At 38.3% G+C, this 10,568-nt stretch overlaps 1 pseudogene; it reads left to right on the forward strand.

Moving 5' to 3' along the window:
- The window catches only part of LOC114049875, a 13,107-nt pseudogene extending 3,020 nt beyond the window's left edge, over positions 1-10,087 (forward strand).
- Positions 10,088-10,568: the final 481 nt, after the last annotated feature.

Here is a 10,568-nt window from a genome sequence, read left to right on the forward strand (position 1 = left end):
GTTTTATGTATTTGTCATTTTCTGGCCAAGAGTAATACCACCTCCTCTGAAAACGTGTCTCCAAGATACTTCTTCTATCCACAGCAGGGCAGAGAGATACAGTTCCAGACTAAGGTCAACTATTTCAATCCAGCTTTCCTTCAGCGAGAGGGGCAAGATGGTCTGTCATCTAGTTGTTGATCTGGATTGGGATAAATCTCTGAATAAAGAAGAGGCGACAGAAACCAGAACTCCTGAATGCATGCAAACAGCAGTCTTTCAACATATAAAGAACTGAGTGAAATTTATAAAAATAAAAGCAATTCCCCAGTTGATAAATGATCAAAAGATATGATCAGTTTTCAGATGAAGTCATCAAAGCTATTTACAGCCACATGAAAAAATACTCTAGCTCACTATTGATTAGAGAAATGCAAATTAAAACAATTCTGTAGTACTACCTTATACCTATTAGATTGGCTAATATGACAGAAAAGGTGAATGACAAATGTTGGAGAGGATGTGGGAAAAATGAGACTTTAATTCACTGTTGGCGGAGTTGTGAACTGATTCAACCATTCTGTAGAGCAATTTGGAACTGTGCCCAAAGAGCTATAAAATTATGCATACCCTTTGACCTAGCAATACCACTACTAGGTCTGTATCTCAAAAGAGATAAAAAACAAAAAGGAAAAGGACCTATATGTACAAAAATATTTATAGCAGCTCTTTTCTGGGGATAAAGAATTAGAAGTTGAGGGGAGGTCCATCAATTGGGGAATGGCTGAACAAGTTGTGGCATGTGATTATGATGGAATATTATTGTACTATAAGAAATGATGAGCAGGAGCTCTCAGAAAAAACCTGGAAAGACTTGCATGGGCTGATGCAAAGTGAAATGTATTGTGTACAAAGTAACAGCAATATTGTAAGATGATCAACTGTGAATGACTTAGCTATTCTCAGCAATACAATGATCCAAGACAACTCTGAAGGATTTATGATGAAGACTGCTATCTAGGGGCAGCTAGGTGGTGCAGTAGATAAGCTCTGGCCTTGGAGTCAGGAGGACCTGAGTTCAAATCTGACCTCAGACACATGACACTTACTAGCTGTGTGACCCTGGGCAAGTCACTTAACCCCAACTGCCTCACCAAAAAGGCAAAAAAAAAAAAGAAATAAAAAAGAAAATTGCTATCCATCCCCAGAGAAAGAATTGATTGTGTCTGAATACAGATTGAAGCATAAAAAAGGAAGAAAAGAAATGGGGACCATTAAACAATATATAAGGATCCCTTCAGGCTGCACATTGTTTTAGAAAACCACAAATTAACATTATTTATTATTTTTGTCTTATTGTACTTTAATTTATTTTGTTAAATATTTCTCAATTACATTTTAATCTGGTTCAAGCCTCAGATGCAGGCCTGTTTGAAGGCTCTGAAGTACAGAATAACAAATTTAAAAAAAAAAGAAAATCAGCAGTAAATTGATGTGGCTGAAATTAATCCAGATGGCTTGATGTTTGGGGTCCATTTTTCATCCATGTTTTTGTATTGCTATAATTTGTGACTAAGTAGCACAAAATCTCCTTACCTTTTCAATCTCCAAGCCACGGTAGGCACCACGCCTTATGGTTGGTGTTCACTTCACAATGCATTTGTGTTATTAAATGTCACCTCTGATCCCATCAGACTTTCTGCAGCTTATGGAGCTTTTCTTGAACTTCTGAGATGACAACTATAAAAAAGATACAAATCATCTGTGAAAAGAAAAAAAATGTGAGATGCTCCCCATCAGTCCTAATTCTATCCTTCCAGTTTGAGGACCAGAACAATGTTCTTGCAGGGTAGCCAAGAATAGCTGTGTCAGACTCTTTTGTGGATGTGGATTTAGCTCAGTCCTTCAAACAGCTGGATTTCCATTCTGAATCCAGGATTTATCTTACTGATGACGTCAACATCGGTTATCCCGTAATGTGTTCAACACCACCTTTGTTTCCATTGAGTCAAATTCTTTTTATAGGCTTCAAATGCACAACATGTGGAACTTAGGATTCTGTCTATTTTCCCCCTAGAAGTTGCTAGATGTGTTGTGTGTGTGTGTGTGTTTATGTGTGTGTGTGTTTATGTGTACACTTCCAATCTGCCTCTTCATGGAGGTGAGAGGTCCACAGGTATTACACATTGGACTTTTTCTTTTTACTTTTTACTTTTTTCCTCTCTTAAAAAATTACTCTTTACCATATGAGAAAGCTCTCTGAGAGGGGGAGGGAAATGGATATTTGGTATAATTACGGTGATGTAAGAAAGAGAAAATATCAATAAAATTTTATAAAGAAAAAAGAAGAAAGGGTCCTGAAGGAAAGGTCAATATACAATACTGTGCAGGGCTATTCTTAAACAATACATGGAAGCACAAGACCTGAACTGTCAAACTTGGATTAGGAAAAGAAAAAGCAAGTTCTCTGCTTAGCAGCTTTTTTCATTTGCTCTTTATCAACTATGCATATTTCTAGAATAGAAATACCGATATGTGGGATAAGCGCCAATGGGAAGACATTCAAATTTATTTTGTCCTGAGAAATGTTGTCGCTGTTTGTCCTTCATTTTTGAAGAGGACCAGTGGCATCACAGGGTGATATCTTGACTCCCACATGAATTGGATTTAAATAAGACAGAGCTGTCCAAAGTCATCAGCCTCACTCTCTCTCTTCCAGAGTCATTGAAATCCAATGGTAAGACAAAAGGCAAGACGACCTTGCAGTGGATGGCCTTGGCATCTTCAATGTCTGACCAAGGTTTAAGCACTCTACAATGTCTGCATCAGCCACCTTCATGGCCCTTGGAACAAACTATTCCCATCCACCCATTCTGACAGGGGAAACTTCCCATGCTTGGGATAGACACCTCTCTGACTCATCGATGGATTTGAGGCCATATAGTTACCCTCAACCTGATTTAATCTGTCTGCTGAGATAGTTTTAAGTGGGAATAGAGTATCAGGTGTTCAGGGAGAACTAGTGTCTCTGGTGTGAGGGTTTACTGAGTCCCTTTTAGGGCTGCTCATACACCTTTGGTGTCCACCTGGCACTCAACTCTAACTGTGGCTCCAAGAAGCTGTAGTCCTGAGAAATACAAAGTACTTCTCAGATCTGTCCATCATTACAGAAAAAAAAAAGAAAAAGAAAATGAATGAGCTCTCAAGAATGAAGGTTATTTTTAAGTAAGACAGAATCATAGAAACTCAGAGTCAGAAGGGACCACTGCATCTGGATAGAGTTTGATCGAGATCCAACCACACTGGGACCAAAATCTCTCCTGCAACATATCCAGCAAGTAATCATCCAGCCTTTGCTTGAAAATCCCCAGTGACAGGGGATGATGACACAGCCCCTTTCAGTTCTGGATGGCTCTAACTGTAAGGAAGTATTTCCTTACATCCTCCTTAGAAGCCCAAACTGGCTTCCTTTCAACTTCTTCCCTTTGCTGCTTGTTCTACCTCATGGGGCCAGGTAGGATAAGTCTGAGCCTCTTCCATATGACAGTTCTTTGAATATTTAGGTACACTTACCACGTCCACCTATCATAACCCTTACCTAAGTCTTCTCTTCAATAACCTTCAGATGATCCTCATATGGCATGAATTCAAGGCCCTTCATCATCCTTCATCATCCTTCATCAGACAAAAATAAAATGGTCCTTCCTCTCAAAAGCTTTACATTCTACTTGAGGAAACAATATGAATACAGACAAATAAATACAAAATATATACAAAGGGATGAAAGAAGAAGGCAAAGAAACAGGAATAATCAGTGGGGATTGGGAAAGGCCTCATGTAGGAGCTGGCACTTGACCTAGTCCTGAAGAGAATTAGGGACTTGAAAAACAGGGTGCCTATGTTTGATGCCCTCCAGCCTACTTAAATCCTTCTAAATTGTGCCTCCCAGAGCTGAATATAATATGTCGGATGTGGCCAAATCAGGGCAGGGTAAAGCAGGATTATCATCCCCTTATTTCTGGAAGCTGACTCCCCTAATGGAAAAAGAAAATAACTAATTTTTCTTGGCTATTTGGTACTTAAAGACCTTTCTAATCTGACTCCAATCTGTCTTTCCAGATTAGTCAAATACACTTTAGTGTCTCTTTGTTTCAGAATGGCCAACTTGATGTTCCCCATACACAATATTTCATCTTCATCTGAAACACTCTCCATCTTCACTTTCCCTAGCATCCTAAACTCTTTTCTGGGAACAGTCCAAATGCTACCTCCTATAAGAGGACATTCCTGGATTTCTCCAGTCATTAGTGCTCTCCTTTCTCCCTGATGAGCCTCAAAAATAACTTCATAATTATTTTACATATTTTTCTTATTTATTTGTCAGTGTACATGTTGTTCCTTCCCAGAAGAATGTAAATGGTTGAGGGTGCAAACTTTGTTTATCTTTGCATCCCCAGGGCCTAGAACAATGTTTGGCACAGAAGAGAGCCTAATAAGTGTGTGTTGAATTCAGTATCACAGTATCAACTCCTATCAAACTTATAACTCACTAAACATCTTGATCTCTCTCAGAAAATCTGTCTGGGAACACCTTCTCTATCTTGTACTTATGAAATTGATATTGTGAAGTGAATGCAATATTTTACATTTATCCCTATTAAATTTTAACTTATTAATCAACCAACCAACAGGCATTTACTGAGCACAGCTACATCCCCTATTAGTAAGAATAATGAACCCCCTGAAGTAGTCCCATTATTTGAATTCACACAGAATAATTCCATTGGGTTGGAATTAATTACCATATTTAACATAATTGTAACTTCAGGTATATTATGTCTTCAGGGAATTCATTATTCATCCTGACTGGGATCTACTTTGTTTACTATGCAAGCTGTGGGTTAGTGCTAGAAATATAAAACAAAAGGGGAGGAGGAAACGCTCCCTGCCATCTAAGAGCTTACATTCTAACTAGGGATGTTACATGTCAATGAAAAGGTATAGAAAAGTTATCTACATCTCAGCTCCATTGGCTACTCCCATCTCTCTCCTGCCTCTGTTTCAGTGGTTACTAACCACTGATCTTCTGTTCTGGCTTGTTTTCTTTTGGCATCTTTTTGAATACTTGAAGATAGTAATAATTTGTCCCGGTGTAGCTTATAATTGATTAAGAAAAATAAACAGAGACTAATTGAGAAAAGGCTTCCAAGGAAAGAGGGCACAAGATCATAATTATTTTTTTGCCAGAAGGGACCTTAAAGAATCATCTAGTCCAGAGGTTTCCAAACTTATTTGGCCTACTATCCCCTTTTCAAAAATAATTACTCAGTGCCCCCTTGGAAATCTACTTTCTTTAACCCTTTAATGATTTTTTGGGAGAGTTGTATCATTTCAAAAATATATGAAGTATATTTTCAAATGGTGCACTTTAAATTTAATAATTTATTGTAAATTTATGGGGTTTTTCCTGCATTGAAATTTTGACAATGCAATATTGTATCATGCAACCATGTAGTATTGTATTGTAAACAAGTCATTACATACACACATTCTTGCCAATGCACACTGGACTTCCTGACAATGCACAATATGCTCACCTGCCAACACTTGCTTGTTAAGATTTGTTGTCAGGCTTGACCACTGACTGATTATAACTTGCATTTTGTGTGTTTATTTGGAAAGTAATGTAATCACTATGACTATAATTCTGCTACACAACAGATGAAACATGTAAGAACGGTTTTTCAAAACTTTCTAATTTCCTTTTCTTTCCTTATGCTTCCACTGCCCCATTATTTTTATTCATTGCCTCCCAAGGGCTACTACTACCTCCCTGGATCATTTCAGCACCCCCCAGGGGGTGGTATTGCCCACTTTGGGAACCTAAGATTCTAATCCAATGCCCTCATTTTATAGATGAAGAAATTGAGGTAGGTCCAGAGATACTAAGCGATTTGCCAGAATTCTTACAGGTTGCAAATGCAGGTGAGATTCAAACCCAGGTCCTTTGACTCCAAAAAAATCCAGCTCCCTTTCCAATGTACAACCCTATCTTGACTGACTCCTTATCATCAGAAGAGTATTTAGAACCTTGTCAAGTCAATGAGTGTCAAGTTCAAGTGTCAAAGAGTTCATAGGGTAATCAAATCCAAGGGCAAAGCAGAAGTCAGAGAGAGTTCAGCGGAATGGTCCAGGATTCTGGAATTCAATGCAGAATAAATCAGGGATACACACACTACTAGATGAAGGTGAATAGATCACGTGTCATTTAGAGACTGGGAGATTCTCCTTTCTTCACTGTACCAAATGCAGACCCAGATGCATCAGGGCTCCAAACGGAGCTCTCCTAGGAAGAGCAGTTGCCTATCCCTCACCTATCATTCATCAGGTACAGCTTAAGAGACATGACCCAAAGTCCTTTCCATGAGGACCACACCAAAGATTTGAGACCAGAAAAAGTAAAGACTGCCCCTTGCACAGAGTCAGCCTTCACCCTTGTTACAGTGTATGAAATTCCACTATTAGAAAGACCTTCTTTCTGAGTCTTAAAGACTTATTAGTCTCCATGAATCATCTCACAAAATCACAGAATATGAGAGTGGGCAGAGACCTTACCAGATTAACCTATAAACAAAATGAATCTCCACAATAACACCCATGACAAGCAGTTCTCCATCCTTTACTCAAAGACCTCCATGGAAGCAGTCCCACCACTAAAAGCAGCCCACTGCCCTTTGGTACAGCACATATTGTTAGCTTTTTATTTCTTGACAACAGGCTTAAATGTGTCTCTTTGCAACTTTTCCCTTGAAATTTCCTAGTTTTTCCCTCATAGATCAAACAAAACAAACCCCTCCTCCCCATGAAAGCTCTTCCAATATTTGAATATAGATACCCACGCCCCCGTGAAACTTCTCTTCTTCAGGCTAAACATTCTCAATCCTTTCCACCAGTCCACATACTACATCTTACAACATAAATCCCTTGGGAAGTATGACATCTAGGAAAAAGTATTCTGGCAAATGTTTAGACATGACCCTTCAGGGGGAAAATGTAGGAAGGACACACTTTTAAACTCAATATACATTATTAACATTTCTCCATCACTTTCTTAAGTCTGGACAATCAACAAAGCAGTAAATAGAGCCTGGATTTGTAGCATTTGCTGATTTCCAAGGTGTAGATGACCCACTGAAAATTTAACAATAGGGCTCAGAGCCAGGATGAGCTGGCTTCAGCACACCCCTGCATCTGCAACAGAAGAGCATTAGCTGACAACCAGCTAAGAGTAACACTTTTGTAGGAATAAGGCAATGAATGGGTACCTGGAGAGGAAAAGAAACAAGCATCGGGAGAAGATTGCAATCAACCAATCAACAAGAATTCTATGGGCCATACACACTTATACACACACACACACACACACACACACACACACACAAAATAATAGATTTTAGAACTGGAAGAGATGTTAGAGGACATCTAATTCAACCTTCTAATTTCTCAGATAAGAAAACCTCTGCCCAGATAGTTTAAGTGATTGATCCAAGGTCACATGGAAGGTAAAGTTCAAAGCCCTGATATGAACCCAGGCCCTCTGTCTCCAAATCCAGCCCATTTTGCATAGTATTACACTGCTGTGGGAAGTTATCAAATTTTTTTTTCATTTAATATTTTTCTCTGGGCTGGTTATGGCTAGTTATCTCATTCAGCAAGTAAGAGGATTCTTTTCTTTTTCCCTAGGAAAAAGGGAAACTCTTAAATTGTTAAATTTGTTATTCAGAAAGGATTTAGAAACTGGCTTTGTATGAACATTGTCATTTTTCTTCCTTCAGTCCTAACTTATTTTATGTCCTACTAGATGAAAAAATAATCACGTTTCCTCTAAAACGTCACATTCCTCTCAAAACTCTATCCCCTGAAAAAAAATTAAATGTAGGATAATAGATTTAATCCTGAGACATGAAGTACTAACCTTTAAAGGTCCATTTCATAAAATGCTTATGACTTTCTGCTTGACCTTTTATGCTTGAACTGCTAGACAACATATAGAACATCATTATTAAACCTGTTAATATTAAAAATTCCTTTGCTGTTATGAAGGAACATCACTAACAGTAATAGGAGTCGGGAAACTAGGCCTTCAGTGCAATCCCTACAGGCAAAGGCCTGTTTCCTCAGTGGCTTTGAGCAAATCTTTTCTGATTTGAAGATGACAGAAAGCTGGGAACAATAGCTAACACACTGGAGGACAAAGCTAGGCCTTAAAAAGACCTTGATGGGCTAGAACAGTGGCCTAAATCTGAGATGAAATTGACCAGAGATAAATGTAAAGTCTTATACTTGAGTTCAGCAATCTACTTTGCAAACACAAAATGGAGGAGGCATGGACAGACAAGAGTTCATCTGAAAAATAACTTGGGGTTTTAGTGAACTGCGGTTAGACCATGAGTTAACAGTGTGAGATGGCAGCCAAGAAAGCTAAATCAGTCTTAGAGAAAGGTGTATTGTTTAGGAATAAGATGATATTTCTACTATATTCTACCGTGGTCAGACCACATCTAGAGCACTGTGTTCACTTCTTGATGCCATATGTTTCATGGATTGTCAAGGCAAAAAAAAAAAAAAACCATCACCATGAGGCTAAATCAACTTTTTCTTAGTTGGCAAGGTTAAGCCTTGGAAAACAGACTTAGTCCGGCTTCAGGGAATACCTGAAGCCTTTCCAGCATGATGGAAGCTGCCATAACCACTAAGAATCCAGAGTCATTTGTGGTTCCTCCTATTGGTTCTAATTCTTCCTTACATCATCACTAATGTGAAAATAGGTTTAATAGGAATGTATATGTATAGCCCATATTAGATTGTGCACCATCTTGGGAAGAAAGGTGGGGAAGGAGGGGTAGAAATATTTAAAACTCAAAAGCTTATGGAAATGACTGATAATAAATCAAAAGAAATTAATAAAAGAAAAAAAGAACCAAAAGAATCCAAAGTCACCTCCACATCGCTCACCATAATGAGTATTGGAATAGCGCTTGTGGAGGGTTTCAATTTACATCATTGGAGGGAACTTCAGAATCAATGAAATCACAAATCACTTTAAGTATAAATATGATAGTGTCCAGAAGAAGGCAATCTACATAGAGAAAGGACTCAAGTTCATGTCATAGGAGAACTGGTTAAAATAACTCTACCATTTAACTTGGAGAGAAAGAAACCAGAGGGGAGAAGGTATTGTAAAATAATAGCTATTCACAAGGATCTGGAGGGCTGCCCCTTGGAGAAGGGATTAAATTTGTTCTGCATGACTCTTTTTCTGGCTGGAGTCACTGCAGGTATAGAAGAAAAGAAGAAGCTATCATCCGTTCCAGAATCCCTTCTAAAAAAGTGAAAGGCTTTTGCAGTGCTGAAGGCCAAATGCATGAAGAAGAAGATGGCTATAAAAAAGCTCCATAAAATGTAGAGGAAAGTTATCTACGAAAAAGCTAAAGTAAAAAAAAAGAAAAAGAAAAAGAAAAAGCTAAAGTCTACCATGAAGAGTACAGATAGATGTACAGAAGTGAAATCCAACTGGCTAGAATGGCACAAAAAGCTGGCAACTACTATATACCTGCTGAACCTGTTAGCTTATATGATCAAAATCAGAGGTATCAATGGTGTTAGCCCAAAGGTCCAAAAAGTTTTGCAGCTTCTTCGTCTTTGCCAAATCTTCAATGGCACTTTTGTTAAGTTTAACAAGGCTTCAATTAACATGCTGAGGATTGTGGAACCATACATTGCATGGGGTTACCCAAACCTGAAGTCTGTAAATGACTTGATTTACAAACATGGCTATGGCAAGATCAAGAACCAGAGAATTGCCCTGACAGATAATGCCCTTATTACAAAATCTCTTGGTAAATATGGAATTATCTGCATGGAGGATTTGATCCATGAGATCTACACTGTTAGCAAGCACTTCAAAGATGCCAACAACTCCCTGAGGCCCTTCAAATTATCTTCTCCATTAGGTGGGATGGAGAAAAAGACTACACATTTTGTGGAAGGTGGAGATGGTGGTAACAGGGAAGACCAGATCAACAGGCTTATTAGAAAAATGAACTAAAGGTCTCTACCATGATTATTTTCAATTGATTTGTTAATAAAAATGTCTGTGAAAAAAATTGAAAAAAAAATTCTTCTGCATGGCCCCAAAGAGCAAAACTTGGATAAACAGATGAAAGTTCCAGCAAGACAAATTTAGGTGTGATATAAGGAAAAACTTCATAACAATTATGATTAACCAAAAGTAGAAGTGGAATGAACTGCCCTAGTAGATAGCAGGTTCTCCTCTTAGGCAATGTCTTGAAGAAAAGGCTAGTCACTTAGGTATGGTTAGAGAGCATATAGGTTGGACTAGCTGCCCACTAAGGTCCTTTTCAACTTTGAACTTTCATGATTCTATTAAATAAAGCTGGGAAGATTGCTGGAATAATGGTGGAGTTTAGTATCATTTTTTTTTTTATTGAGGCAATCCAGGTTAAGTGACTTGCCCAAGGTCACACAGCTAGTACGTGTCAAGTGTTTGGTCTGAGGCCGGATTTGAA

The sequence above is a fragment of the Vombatus ursinus genome, unplaced genomic scaffold (assembly GCF_900497805.2).
Source record: "Vombatus ursinus unplaced genomic scaffold, bare-nosed wombat genome assembly UNPS02000577.1, whole genome shotgun sequence".
Taxonomy (NCBI): Eukaryota; Metazoa; Chordata; class Mammalia; order Diprotodontia; family Vombatidae; genus Vombatus; species Vombatus ursinus.